The sequence below is a fragment of the Barbus barbus genome (assembly GCF_936440315.1).
Source record: "Barbus barbus genome assembly, chromosome: 30".
NCBI lineage: Eukaryota > Metazoa > Chordata > Actinopteri > Cypriniformes > Cyprinidae > Barbus > Barbus barbus.
In genome coordinates this window covers 8,549,698-8,565,535 of record NC_136758.1, presented here as the reverse complement: position 1 = coordinate 8,565,535, position 15,838 = coordinate 8,549,698, and positions in this window count along the sequence as shown.

Genomic DNA, 15,838 nt, shown 5'->3' with positions numbered 1-15,838 from the left:
AAGAAATGAATCCAAAGTGGGTTTGTAGCTCATTAGCAGGCCAGAATTGGCTGGAATTCCAGAACTTCTCCCTCTTACATATGTGTTTATGAAATATTAACACCTTTTATCAAATTTATCCCCTCAAAACTCTGCAGATTGTGCCTGTCCACCAGCATGTCTCTTGACAAATATCAGTTGGACATCTCAGTCACATTGCCCTGAATGTGATATTTGATTTTCCATGACCAGTTCCCTCAACATTGTGTAAACAAATAAACAGAGAAGCTCCAGGATGGCGCGAGCAGGATTGTGAGAATGGAGAGGCCTGACCTGTTTCTTAGAGACCCAATGGTTACAAATGTTTGGTTGTACAAACCCAGTCTCTCTGTGTTTGCTGAAACATACAACTTGTATCACTTTTCCTGACTCATGCTGAAAAACCGACATGCAATGTGCCCCTGAGCCAATAAAAATGATCTTAAAAAGGATCTTTTAAATTGCATCATTAAACTGTAAGAAAAAAAAGTGTATAAAATGCTACACCAGAAATATTAAACCATGCTCATGTTGCTCTTCCTTGTAGAAGACAAAAGGAGTTATTGATCCAAATCAAGACTGAGTACGTAAGTAAATGCATGACTGTCTGCACCCGTTTTTGTATCTTTGTATCGTCTTTATCTGCCCTCTTTGTTTCTGTCTGTCTCTGTCATTCTGCTGTAACGCTACACTAAATGCTACGTACAATAGCTTTTGACAATCTAGCTTTGAGCCAGCTGTATTACACTCACTCTGGGACTCAGAAGTTGTCTCTCTTTGAGACTCATTACAAAGAACGACAGCCATCTTATCAGAGAAACAGGACATGCCCCAGGGCGTTACAAACAGCACACACCCCCAGCCTCCTTCCGAATGTAGCAGATAACTGTTCAAGCACTACCGCTGGTGATACTTCAGAATAAAGTCTGAAAATACACATGTAAGATCCTTTTAATTAACAGACAAAAATATATTTTGTAAAACACACTGCAGTGACTTTTGTGACATTGCATAAATGATTATAAATGATTTTTTTGGCTGAAGTGTTTCTTTAAGCAGTCTAATGTCCCTCTTTATTAAATCTGATACTACCTCTATTTATTTAGATTTATTTAAATTGTGTATTTGGCCAGTGAAAAAAGATCTGTTATGCTAACGTTGAGAAGACATTTGTTTTCACTTGTTATTAAGGCTAATGTTCGGCAAAGTAGAGCTCTAAGAGATTTTTAGAAAAGTTGTGATTGCACTTTTGGAGGGTATATGTGATAATCAACAACACAACACATTTATCAAGCAGACATAAGAGAGAAGTGGATTGGAGGGCTGGCATTCATCTTGCTAAATTACTTCCAAGGAATAGAGGGCTATATTTGTGAGATGTATTTATCCTGCTCCTTTAAACCAACCCTACACCACCACTACAGAACATGAATAAATGAATAATACCAGGAGAAAACAATACACCCCTGCCTTGAAGAATCTCAAATATGTTACTAGACACATTTTAGAGGTGCTTGGTGGGATTTAGGGATTTGAAGTCCTTAAACCAGAGCTATTTAATTGTGTTTCTGGAGTGCCATGACCTGCAGAGTTCAGTTCCAACAATAGTTATCAGAATTAGCTAATCGAGAGGTGTGTTCCATTTAACCATAAGTGCCTTGCAAAGTAGGTTTCACAGGGTATTCTACCAACTTAGATGAGATTTCAATCTGAAGGGAGCGTACATGTTCAGTGTGAAGGGCAGTGCAAACAGCAAAGGGAATAAGGGTACATCAATACATAATGATATCAAACCCTAACCTCCTCTAATATGCATCATTCAAGTGTTATCTATGTTTGATGATGTTGCAGGTTGTTCTGCATAAGTGCATTCATCAAGTGAAGAAAACAGATATCACATCCTCAGGGAGCAGCGAGCACTGGGTGGGACCCTGTCAATTGGAAGGCAGCTAAGGTCTTCAGCATTATTTGATTATTACAAACAGGCATGTTTGATTAGGGTTATGCTGTGTTCCATTTGTATTCTGAAGTTGGAAATTCTGAGATCCCAGTAGGAACTTTTAAATGGAACTCCATCCCAAGTCAGAGTTCTGACTCAGAATCTTGGAGGAGTCACAACAACTCCAACTTCAGAATCCAATATGGCTGCTCAGTGCATCAACAGAAGAGAAACAGTAGTAATATATTGGCGTTATCTGTGCAAAATATCGCTTTTTATGTACTTTTAATCAACTGGTATTGCCAACAATGGAAGTGTCCATCTTGGTTTTCTGATTTCTCTACTGGAATATGGTCCACTTGGGTGCGACGTTATTCCCAGCTCCGATTTAAGAGGTAAATGGAATGCAGCATTAGAACTAAACGCTGTGGCACTCCAGGAACCAAATTGAATAACCCTACCTTTTATTAAGTCAGCAAAGACCAATCCAGCTTCTGGAGGGCCACATTGAAGCAGAGTTTGGCTCCAGCTGTAATAAACAGGTATGTTGTATCTAAACTCTGCAGGAAAGTGGCCTTGACTGGACTGGATACACTGCACTGTTTGTTATGGACATGAATGGTAACTAGAATCAAACAGCTTGTTGAGAAGAGGTGTGCTATTACTTTTCTAAATGATCAGACAATAGCATTTAACCTAGTGGACCGTAAAATGTGTGAAATACTACCATGCACCGATACTGAAGAAGGGATCCAGGCCATATCAAAAGATAAAATATCAGACACACCTAAGAATGGGCCCTGTTGACTTGGGCTCTTGAGCATCAGTGCAAAAAATCATAGAAACCAACCAGGCACACATTAGGAATTGCATAAAAATGTCCTGGCAACCACTCAGGACACCCTGACATTTTAAAAGGGACTCTTGCTTTGGTAAGGTAAGCACAGCTCTGGCAATTTGTTTAGATTATGTGAATACCTGGTTTATTATTATTCTTGAATATAGATTGAATGCACAGACACTAGAAGCATCTTTAGGGCCTGGTTAACAATCTGAGAATCTCAAACTGACTGGGCAACCTCGGTCAAGGGATCCCAGCCTAATCCTCCCGGATTTGGGGGATTTTCCCATACCAGATGAGAAGCAGATGTCTCCGTCTCTCCCTCCCTCCATATACTTCTTTATCTCACTCCCAGTTAACTTCCCTCACTTTGTCAATTGTCAGCTTGTGTTGACGTCAAAGCATGTCCCTCTCTCTTTTGGTTTCTGGCTGTCCTTTACCCTTTTTCCTTCATTCACCCCTACACATTTCCTTTCAATTCCCTTCATCCCTGCATCTGACTGCCTCTCTCACTATCTCGGTCTATCTCAGTCTCTCATGCCCTCTCCTGAAACAAGTCCCTCAGCCTCCTCATTCCCTGGGGTACACCGAAAGAACACAAGCACCATGAGAAGGCCCAAAGTCCCCAGAAACCTTGTCACATGACCAGAGCACCCGCCTTTCCGTGGGAGACACACAACGCTGATGGTAAGGTGGAACTGCAAACTTCATGGACTGCATCCAACAGCTCCTGTACTTTCTCATGGAGCAACAAAAAACAAGGCAATTCGGTGAAATGGTCCGTTTTTGACAATTCCCTGTTGAATATACTCTGGCAGACCCTAGGTAAAAAAAATATCTCTGTGTTTAACCCTAGTCAATTATGTTTCTGTAACTATTGTTTTTGTTGGAGGTGAACTGTGACATTCCTAAAAGAGGGGGTTTGAAAATTTATGTTGGGGGATCTGGTAAGTAGTGTAGTATGTGGAGTCTACCTTCTAATGGCCTCTTGAACCCTCCAGTGCTCCAAATATCACCACCTCTTCAAGCACCTACTTTTCAACACTACCTCCAATTCTGTATGGACTCTTGTGGACAGTAGCTCTGTGGCTCCTTTTGTTGAGGTCTTTGGGCTAATACTTTTGGCAATGACCTCAGTATAAACATATCTGTGGGTTTGCTCTTTCTGAGTGGTCACAGGGCTGCTGGACAAGCTGTCTGTAAACAAGGGGCTGGTAGAGGGAACAGGAACTCCCCATGGAGTACTATAACAAATATGGCGGGACGTTTTCTGTTTGTGTATGTTTGTGTATAAAGGGATGAGATATCAGTCACAACTGGGAAGCATTATATGGGCGTTTTGTGCTACTTCTGTAGTACTTTTGAAAAGAAAAATGTTACTTGATAAGAGAATCATGTTCATGATTGAGGGGATTTTCAATTTTGAAATAAACAAATGAAAACCAATGGAGGTTCACCGCTAATTTGAATAATGTGGACGTAACATGCCGAGAATCATATTCTTGTAGATGCCACTTAGTTTCATATTTTGCTATCCATATGACATTCATACATTTTTAAATCAGGTACCAAATATGTTTTTGCATGTATGGGAAAATAAACCAGATTTATAAACCTTCTAGATAATAATAGAGATGTACTTTAGAATGACTTGAACAAACAAACTGCCTAGCTTTGATTCTGTTTGCTAATGTTTTAATCCCACGAGTTCACACAGTGGCAAAGATTCGATGATACAGGGCAAACCAGAGGATATTTCAGTTGGACCTTGAAACCACATCACTCCCTTACAATGAGCTGGAGGACTGGGACCCTAAACCAGGAGAACTTGGATGCATTGAGAAACTTCTTGGTAAAACATCTGGCTCACATCTGCGTCAGAAGGTGCAAGAGAGCATGGAATTGTTCCATGGTATGAGTGCAGTCAGAACAGGTTCACCTACCTTTTAGATAACACTGTTCACTGGGAATTAAAGTTTTGGGAAAGGTCATCCAGTAGGTCAGGTACTCCTCCCTACACACACAGTTCTCCTAAAAGCAATATTTGATGTAGTTATCTTAAGTAGAGTATCACCAGATCTCCAATAATGGTTTTAGCTAAACTGCACTTTAATGAAGCAGGATGCATTGGCAAAGATAAAGGGTGAATATAGTGTTCTGACATCACATCAATCTTATCGCCATTACCTGTTTTTTGACTGACTTAGGTGAAGGCACTTAAATGCTGGCCAAAGTAAACACTAAGCACTACACTTTTGAACCAGTATTACTGGCACTCTCTAAAAGGCAAAGTTCCTCTCTTAATAGCAAGATTGTCAGATATGGGAAGGAAAGGCTGCATACAGTGAATGGCCCATCAGAGGGGACCGATCTGGGAAGCGCAGATCAGGGCACTTCCGAGGATGAGGGAAGCTCTTTGAGACAAAGTGAACTTCAATGGCGACCTGCACATTAATTAAAAAAAAAACATAAATTGTTCCTACTACTTTGTAGACTTGTGCAATTTTCAGTCATTCCCAGCTCTGCAAGGAAAATAAATGAGTTTATTTCTGAGAAATTCCCATGTTGTAGAAATTTTTTTAAAGTGAATAACTTCCGATCTAACGAATAGATAAGCTTAATTTTCTTGGTAGCAAAACAACAAAGCTTTGTGTAGCAAAAATCACCACATATCTTGACCATCAGAGGTTAAGCCAGCCATAACATATTGAAAACAGCTAATCATTTCACAATTTCAGATAAGTGGGTTATGTTTTATAGCAACAAGACATGCACAATTTGGCACTTAAATGTGTATGTGAATGTAAAGTGAGGAAAAGAAATAATGAACAGAGTATGATACCAATCTGAGAATGATACCAGTTTACGTCAAACACGAGTGCTAATGGGCATCTGTGATCTGTGGGCAAGCTGCTAAAACTTTATCATATGCAATCTTCAATGCAAAACAAACAAGGGCAGCATTCATATTGGGATATTTTAGATTAGAGTAATTAGCTACACTAGTTAGACAGGCTTGCTTGCTAAGACTTGCATCACTATTGTTACTGATAATAAACCCCTAGCCAAAGTACCAACTTGGGTATGTAACTAACTTATGAATGAAAGATATTGCAAAGCCATCCTGCAGCTTTCATTCATCCGGGGGTGTTAAGATAGGTATATATAAAAATCTTATTCATAGTTTTCAGTCTTATGCCTGATGCGGAGAATTGGAGGGTAAAACATCCATAGAACTGCAGCACAAGCCTGTCAACTTGTTTCAAGCTATGAATACTTAGATCGCCTCTCAAAAAAAAAACTATGGTACTTGCAATCCATAAACAGCAGCCGATGAAGAATTTTAATCAACAAGACATTTCAAAATGCTTAATGTGTCTTAATGTACTATGAAAATGATATACGCAATATAATATATATTCAAATACACCTACATGCTATTAATGGCTTTAAAGAAGTAGATCATCTGGGGTAATCATAGTGTACTATGCTTTTCAGGGTTGTTACTTATACTACCTATATTACTAAAACGGTGTAGAATAGTGGTGAAGTATGCAAAATCGGACACACTCAGTCTGAGAAATCTTTTGATTTGGGCAAGAATCTACCTAGCATTCATTCACAACAACTACTTAGAAACACCATAGCGAACACAAACAGTAGCTTCACACTGGATACCACCCACAACACCTTCATGCAAACTGTAAAAATCTACAGTAGTTCACCATTAAAGGGATAGTTCACCCAAAAATGAAAATTCTGTCATTAATTACTCACTGTCATGTTGTTCCAAACCTGTAAGACCTTCATTCATCTTCGGAACACATATTAAGATATTTTTGATGAAATCTGAGAGTTTTCTGAGACAGCAACGTAACGGACATGTTCAAGGCCCAGAAAGGTAGTAAGGACGTCATTCAAATAGTCCATGTGACATCAGTGGTTCAACCGTAATTTTATGAAGCTACAAGAATACTTTTTGTTCGCAAAGAAAACAAAAATAACGACTTCATTCAACAATTCATCTCTTCCATGTCAGTCTCTGCCACTATTCACAAGAGTATCACGATGCATGCTGATGTCACATGGACTATTTTATCGATGTCTTTACTACCTTTTTAAGCCTTGTACGTGGTAGCTTTGTTGCTGCTGTTTGCTGTCAGAAATCTCTCAGATTTCATCAAAAATATCTTAATTTGTGTTCTGAAGATGATTGAAGGTCTTACGGATTTGAAATAACATGAGGGTGAGTAATTAATGACAGAATTTTCATTTTTGGGTGAACTATCCCTTTATTATACTGTACCACAGGGTCAAAGTATGATTGCCGTTAATATCATTTGATCAGGGAAAAAGGGAATTTATCAGAGCTCACAGGCACTTTGCTGTATTGTCAAACTTGCACCCATATCACCCTCTGTTTTACTTCCACACCTGCAACCTAAATTAGCCAAGGTATTGTTACTCACCTGTAGTTTTAACCTAGCTCTGGAGCAATAGAGCAATTCAGTGGAGCACGTCACACCTGGCGTGCACAGGTCTTCAACTGAACCAGAGCTTTACATCTCTGGAAGCATTGAATGTTGTTGATGTGGGCGCGAAGATGATGTATGTACTGAGGAGATGAGCTGGTCATAACACCACAACTACAAAGATGAATGTTCCCTGGGAGAGAACCCTTACAACATGCGCAGCCCCCCCCCCCCCCCCCCCCCCCCCCAACATCTCATCTCATTTTCTCTTGTCATGCACATTTATGACCGTGGCTGCGCTTCCCAGCAGCCTGATGCTAGGACCTCACTAGTGTCGTGACTGCCTGCATTTCCAGTGTAGAGATAACCCAATAAGTCCCAACAGGCTCACAATCCCCCTCCATGGCCCTCAAATCCAACTAAGCCATCTTAAGGCATTAGTAGTGACAAATGGGAATGCCGTTGAAGTGCTGGCTGCAAGCTTGTGGAACTTTGCTCTTCCTTTGCTGTTATCTTTGTGGGATAAACAGTCGGGAGGCGGAGTGTGTGCAGGCACTCAAGGAAATGCCTCCTTAACAAGAGCACCGATGTTTGTACATTGTCGCTCTCCCTTTACTCTCTCCCCCACTGAACCAGCTGCTTTTGCTATCCTCTGTCTCTTCACCTCCATGACTCTTCCAGTGCTCTCATTTTATACACTATTCAATTACACATTCAATTCTCTCTTGTTCTCTCACTCTTTATCCTTGCAAAGGATTAGAGTGATAAGGAGCGACAATTACATTCTTGCAATCATTAGCTTGATTCTCCCAGCCTAAGGCTAAATTGTGCCCGTGTGGCGGACGTCAGCTGATCAGCAGCAGGAAATCAACTGCATGAGAAGAATAAATTAGTTGCAGAAGCACAGTAGCTGTTTAACATGCAAACACATGAGAAATATGAGGTTGGTTTGGCCTGTTGAACGGACAAATCAGCAGATGTACAATGAACAGCTGGAAAATGTCTTGAACTGTTGCCATGGGAAATTCAATTATATACAATGAGAAATGTCAAAAACATTGCTCAAGGGAGTTTAGCCTTGCATATGTGACATTAATAACATTTGTTTTGTTATGAAAATGCTGCTTATTCCATGAAATGCCTATAAAAAAAACTAACATCAGTTCTAATCTTGCAAAAATAAAAAGATCATAAATTCAGTGACATAGTCAGCATAAAACAAGACAATCAGACTTATATTTTTCTCTATTACAGTGGTTCTCAACTAGAGGGCCCACCAGGGGGCCTCTGCAAATTTCCTGAGGGACTCAATAAGTTTTACTTGAATTAGTTAAATTTAGTTATACAGTACAAACATAATCCTAACTGCAATATTAAAACAATAATAAAAACAAAGATTACAGCATTAATCTGACAGCATGTGCTTAAGAGTTCATTTATTTTTATGACACCAAAGATAACCTATATACATATAAGATTAGAGAGAGGGGCCATAAAAAAAGGTCCTGGAAAGAAGGACATTGGATTAAAAAAGGTTGAGGATGAACCTAGTGGATGAAAACATTAACAACAGCCAAATGTTCTAGAGTTTTACATTGAAGTATGGACACAAGCCATATCTAGGGTCTATAGACTTGGGGGTGACTTGAGAAAATAACCACTGAGCAATCACCCAGCTATCCTAAAAATCACCTAAAAAACACATAGCAACGTGTTGTAACACTCAGAACACCATATATAGCAAAGGGGTAAAGAGCAGCAGGTTCTTTGGTTGTATTGTTACCTAATCAGAATAAACCCGAGGTGAGGTCTGAAACATACGCGTGTGAAATGAAGCTATTCTTCAAAGAAAAATGTTCACTTGTTTTGACTGCTGGAATTTTGTTTGCGTGCAAACTTGTTTCTGGCAAAGCAAAGCAGAAATCAATCCAGACAGTTTATGGAAACTTCAAACATCTCTTTTCATCTAACAGAGTTCAAGAACCACAGGACCAGAAGATGTTGATATTTCTCACTCTTATGAATACTTTAGATCTATTTGGATCTTAAAGCCATGTTTACACTGCAATGAATTTCAATTAGAGTTTGTGTCTTACTTGTGTCTTCACTTATGTGGGTTAGTTAGTTTTTAACTGTACTGGAGTCCAGAAGATGCTCAAGTGGACTCTAGTGGATAACTTCAGACATCAACCAAACAAACCAAACTCTGACGTCAAACAGACTCGAGTTCATACCAAAAGTGAAAAAAAAGGTGCACACTTAAAGAGGCATCCACCAGAACTCAAACAGCTTGCTAACAAGTAACAACAATGTGAATGACAGCTGACTTGGTCATGTTTGTCTTAGAAGGCAATGTTCCTTCAATTTTACAGCTTTACCTTTTCATTACCAGGAATAGAGGAAACAGAGGCGTGCTTGGAAATGTCAGGGCAGATGCGACTATTCACAAGACACATTTTTCAAAACACTCATCCAAACCAGATGTTTGCTCATCATAAACAAGACAAGAGCAGAGAAGAATGAACAATATTGGCTAATGCTGGGTGAATTATTTCTACTCTTAAACTTTAAGCGCTAGACTACTCAGAACTGCGGTCAAATTTGCACTGTCTTTGTTTAAACTGAATGACCCTCTGCCCTCCTGAATGCTCTGCCCTTGTAACACATCACTATCAGTTCATTTATTTTAAAGGTTTTCCAGACATCCATAATAGTATAATAGTGACAAATAGGCTAGTACTTACCAAAGCCAATCAAAGTTGATGAAAAGGATGGATTGTTTGGTTATTTGTTTGTTCAAGCTTCAAAATGACAAATTAATTGAAAAATACAGAGCTTCAACAGAACTGAAAAGTTGTATGGAAAACTTTTTTGATAATTTATGGTGCTTATTCATTGCCACTATACTTAGAGACTGGCGAATTATGACAAAAAAAAAAAATTATATATTTTGGGGTGAACTATTTAATTAAAACGCAAATTTATTTAGTTGTAAGTATGCTTTTTTTCTGGAAAACAGCAACAAGAAAAGGATTTTTTGCAGTGTGGATGTTTTCCAGATGCACATTGGATGGTTCTTTTCTTTGAAACTGCATTCTTTACACTTTTCTCACGCACAACTTTAAATTATGGTAATACAAGTTTGCAAACTGATTTACACACAGAATTTTCCCATTAAATCAAGGCACAACTGTTGGAGAGTTTTAGGTTCATCTGTAGTGTAAGTCTGAACGTGATCTGGAAAAATATGTAATAATCAAAACTCGGGCTTTAAAAAGCTGACAAACTGCCAACTCATGAGAAACAAATCAGCTCATTCCCCATAACATCGTTCTGGCAACCTGCTGAGCATCCTTGGATTTAAATGCATATGGGGTGCAGGCATCCAATCTGTTAAGATCAAACAAAATCTTAGCTTTCCTCTCAGAGGAACTGTAAGTTTAGCTGCATATTTAGTCAAAATTCCACATCCTTCTAAACTATAATTACAAATATTTCTTCCTAAATAACTTAGTGTCCTTTATGACAATCACAGCAGAAAACTGCATAAAGTATTCAATTTAAAAAAAATAATGGTTTGTTGTTCCAGCAATTAATTTTGAATGAGCTTTTAATGACAGGTGACTCAGATTTAAGGTGTGGTTAAGGTTTTCAACTGGTGGGTAGTGATCCAAAAATGTGTTTCTGTTGTTATAATAGGGTCAGATCCCAACATAGATAGGTCGATTGAACTGCCTCACCCTTAAAAACCATGAACTAACCTACTCAAAGTACATAAGACCCACATTAAATTCAGGTCCAATTGTAAAAAGGAAAAACATGGTTTGTGTCAACCACATGATTTATATGGTGAATTACTGATAGCAGAGACCATAAAACTATTGAAATTCAAGACATGTTTAGAAAATAAATATGTAAATAATTTAGAATATAGTTGGGTCTTTGTATTTGATAGTGATAGTTTATATCATAAACAATTTTGGTACTTTACTGAGAAGAGTCCAAGTACTGCACAGACTGGGTCTTGAAGAAAATCAGTTAAGAATCACTGGTTTAGGTGAGTTTACACTCAACCTCATTCTCCAGTCTCCATCTGTTCGTACAGTATGGCGCCGGTGAGCTTCAGCGATGTGAGCTCCCTGGTGCTCCCATTTCCCCAAACAGCCGAAGAGAAACTCTGGTGAAGGACTTTCCCAACCTAACGGCTGGTTTTTATGGAGCCCCAGGGTTTAAGCTTTGGCTGATGACTGTAGCAGGCAACCAGGTGGGGACGAGTCGTGAAGACGGGTAATGGCATTACATAACTCAACTGTCCTGTGGGCTCGAATAAGTGGCGGAAAAGACATCTGTGTCTACAGTACAGTACATGCAACAAATTTGATATTATAATGCAGTGGTTGGATTATATTACAAGCAAAGCAATTTGTCAGTTGCAGCAATTTACCTGAATATTAGGTGAACTACGGAAGAACTTACTCTGATTTATAATGGTAAGCTTTCTTTTGCAGGAAAGCCAAAGGATGTGTAGTTTACCTTTAAACAAAGAATCAGGACATACTAAAAAACAAATAAATACATTATACCATGCCACAGGACGGATGGTAACTTAGTTTCTCTTCTTGTCGTTTAACTATTATTATTATTAACTATCACTGTCATCATAGGTCTATATATATTATTCAAGCCCTTGAATAATATATTCAAGGGCTTGAATAATATTAATTTATTTGTAATTAATTTGTAATTCGACTAATGTTTACAAACAGAACATAAAGTGCATTATTTTCAAGTTATATACATTTTCAGTAAGGATAAAACTTTTCTAGCTGAGCTCAACGCCCTCCAAACCTCTCCAAAAAAGCTCTTAGCTGAATCGCAGCTAAAAGAGACAAATGTTTTGTAGCTTTGACCATCAATCTGGGTTAAAATGTCAGGGACCCAATCTGCACAACCTACTGGGGGAAGTGAAATCGCCTGAAAGATGTTGCTCTTGAAAAATATCTCTAAAAGTTAGAATAAATAATATGTCAAAGAATTAATGTCTAATCAGGAATGGATGTATGAAAATGCTTATGCATCTGTAATGCAGTTACTGTGCACTTTAGAAAGAGCGTTATGCTTTGAAGCTCTTTATAAAAGCAAACCAATCCCAAAGAGACAAAACAAGTACTAATTATGCAATCCTAATTAGTTAATTCAATATTTGTTGCTTTATTTATGATCTTCAGTCGGCATCAGGATGAATTTCAATTTACATTTAATTTACAATTTACAATTCTGTGGGTTTGATATCATTCCAGGCTTGGAGTGGGAAATCTGTGTTGTTTCAAGGACCACCACTACTTCATGCTGTTGATACCCACTGGAGGGCAGCAAAGCAATGCTTATGGCCCATTTGCTCAGTTTTGCTTGCCCATAATATACGAGTTCTCAGCCATTATCTTATTCTGCACCAGATGTTTCTAGATGATTTTTCTACCATGAGAACTCAATGAGATGGATGATAAAAGAGACACTTTATCCATCTGAAGCTATTTGCTGGTTTCACTGTTAGACAATGTTATTATAGAAAACATATTGATTTATTTCACATGACTTTATCTTAAAATTTGTTTAGCTTTTTTTGCACTGTTGATTTATCACTCCCAGTAAAAAGTCTAATGACTCCCATGTTCTGCACTCAAACAAGATTGCATTATCTTATCATAAGATTTTGTACAAAACAATATTTATCAGGCTTCAACACAAGTTGTTTACTTCTAAATCACTGAGGAGCTCTATGCTGGTTCATGTTCAGGAACCGCTATTACATAATTATGCATGAACTCTCATTATGAAGCACAGAAACACAAGGCGTCTCATGAACTGACCTACACTGCATACATATCTTGACTATATGAAAACAAACCTCTCATAACTAAGAAATACAATAGAAATACATAAGCTCAGAAATACAATAACTAAATGACACTATTAATTAAAGGTACACAATATGTTATACATAAAGAAATTACAATATTTGAAAAATATTTGATATAATGCACTCTCATAAGAGGAAGACTCCAGTCATCTGAGTAGCCTAATAAAAGCTGTTTTATTTTCGTTGTTGCTGCCACGTTGAGATCATATGACCAGCTGAATACTACTCCCTTTATCTCTGCCACAATATAGTTATGCTCGGTACTGAGATGATACTGCTAAGAAATGAACTGAGAAATCAAAATTCCCTTGATCTTTTGACATATAAGAGGTCATTGTACTATAATAGCATCCTGTAAGTTTCAAAACTTTCTTGTTAGTCTAAAAACAGCTTATATTGAAGCCAGTCTGCCAAAACCATAGATATGTATAGCTAGATGATCTATTAGCTGCTGTTTCTATAGCTGCCCGCCATATTGGAATATTAAAGCCGGTCCATGAACACGCAATCTGCACCGCAACTGTAGTCATATGCATGTATGAATATCTATATCTTCGGTAGACTTCAGAAGATGCTTTTGTTAAACTAACACAATACAAGATGGAGCCGTTAGCCATTTAAAAGGTACTTTTGTTTAAACACCTGTAAAATTTAGTTAATACATTTTAAAAACAGAAACCAATACATTCTTACCTGTAAAACATTCTTACCTCGGGAATTTAAATTTAGTTGTTGCATCTTGAAATTAATTTATTTTTATTGTGACGGCATATGTGACCTTGGACCACAAAACCAGTCTTATACATTATACATTATGTATAGATTTATGCATCTTCCATTGATTATACAGCTTTCCATTGATGTATGGTTTGTTAGGATCGGACAATATTTGGCCGAGATACAACTATTTGAAAATCTGGAATCTGAGGGTGCAAAAAAATCTAAATATTGAGAAAATTGCCTTTAAAGTTGTGCAAATGCAGTTCTTAGCAATGTATATTACTAATCAAAAATTAAGTTTTTATATATTTACGATAAGAAATTTACCAAAGATCTTCATGGAACATGATCTTTATTTAATATCCTAATGATTTTTGGCATAAAAGAAAAATCTATCATTTTGACCCATACAATGTATTTTTTGGCTATTGCTACAAATATACCCCAGCGACTTAAGACTGGTTTTGTGGTCCAGGGTCACATATAGACCGTTCCAAGATGGTGGACGTGTCTACGTGTCTGGAGCCGTCGAATGTGGCAGCTACCTATACATATTTATGGCCAAAACAACAGCTTGTGTAATATACCACTATATGATGTAATAGTGCATCTAAACATCGCCTCCGCAGAAGAACATCAACGCCTGCTTCTACATCACTGCCTGTTTAGCTCCGCCCACTGATTCATGTAGTGTAAATAACGAGAGGTGAACGCACAGGTCTAAGCAGAAACCAAATGATAAAGATGCTCTGAAGAGAGCAAGATGCTGTGAAGTGCCAAGTTGTGGAAAAACACAGTCTTTTGCTTTGCCTTCCTTCTGATGGCAGCATTAGGAAAAAGTGGATGAACTTTATTTATAAGAACTTGGTCCTTTGTTCCCTTCATTTTACCCCAGATTCATTTATCAAAAAAAGCACAATTCAGATGGGATTTTCAGAAAGACTGAAACTAAAAGACGATGCTGTGCCGACTATATTAGATCGCACAGTAATGCCGCACAACAAAAGTGTGAGTAACTGCCACTGTCAGAAGCAATAATGCATGAAATCAGTGTATTTGAAAATTAAGCATTTTACAATGTTTAGTAATAGCTTACAGTCATTTTGAGATTAACATTGGTCATAGAAATCTGTGTAAACAGGAAAAAATCATTCATGGTTAATGTATAGGCAACTGCACAGTGAAAATGCACAGTGCAATACAAAAAAATATTGTTCTCTGACTGACTTTTCTACCCTTCTTTGCTCCTCCATCTTACACTCTGTAACCTGGAAATCGACTGAAGTCCAATAACATGAAGGACACATCAATCCTTTAAATGCACTCTAAGAAAATAAGGAAAGAGGAGAGAGAAAGCTTTGAGGGAAAACATGATGTGAGTGTGCACTACAAAATTAAGTATAAAATCGTAATCCCAGCGAGGCATGACAGAAATCGACAGGCCATCAATCATCATCAATTGTGTCCTGATCTTTCTGTGAAGGACAAGAATAAAGGTCAATAAGTAGTAATTTCATAACAGGCCATGCTTTTGGGACGGATTAATCTGCACACATCCATTCCTCATTATTCCCAGCTTCAGAGGGAAGGAGGCCGGCCAATGACAAACGAGTTAAATTATCCCCATCACGAATTGGAGAGACGCCGTGTGTTGCGCTGAGACATGCATTGCTTGTGGGAAGAAGCGATCAATAAGGGAGGCAGCGAGATGGGGTTGTGGATAGTGCGTCGGGGTCCACCGAGAGCAGGGTCTCCATTCAAGTCATACTGATGCATGGTGGTGTTTAATTTCATACATGAGCATGGAGAAAAATATATAAAAAATGATCAGTATTTATGTGATTAACAAATAAATAACATGAAAAGCCGTAGAAGGGTATAAGAAAAAACAATTAGTGGGGAGATGAGCAAATGAGACAGGAGGATAA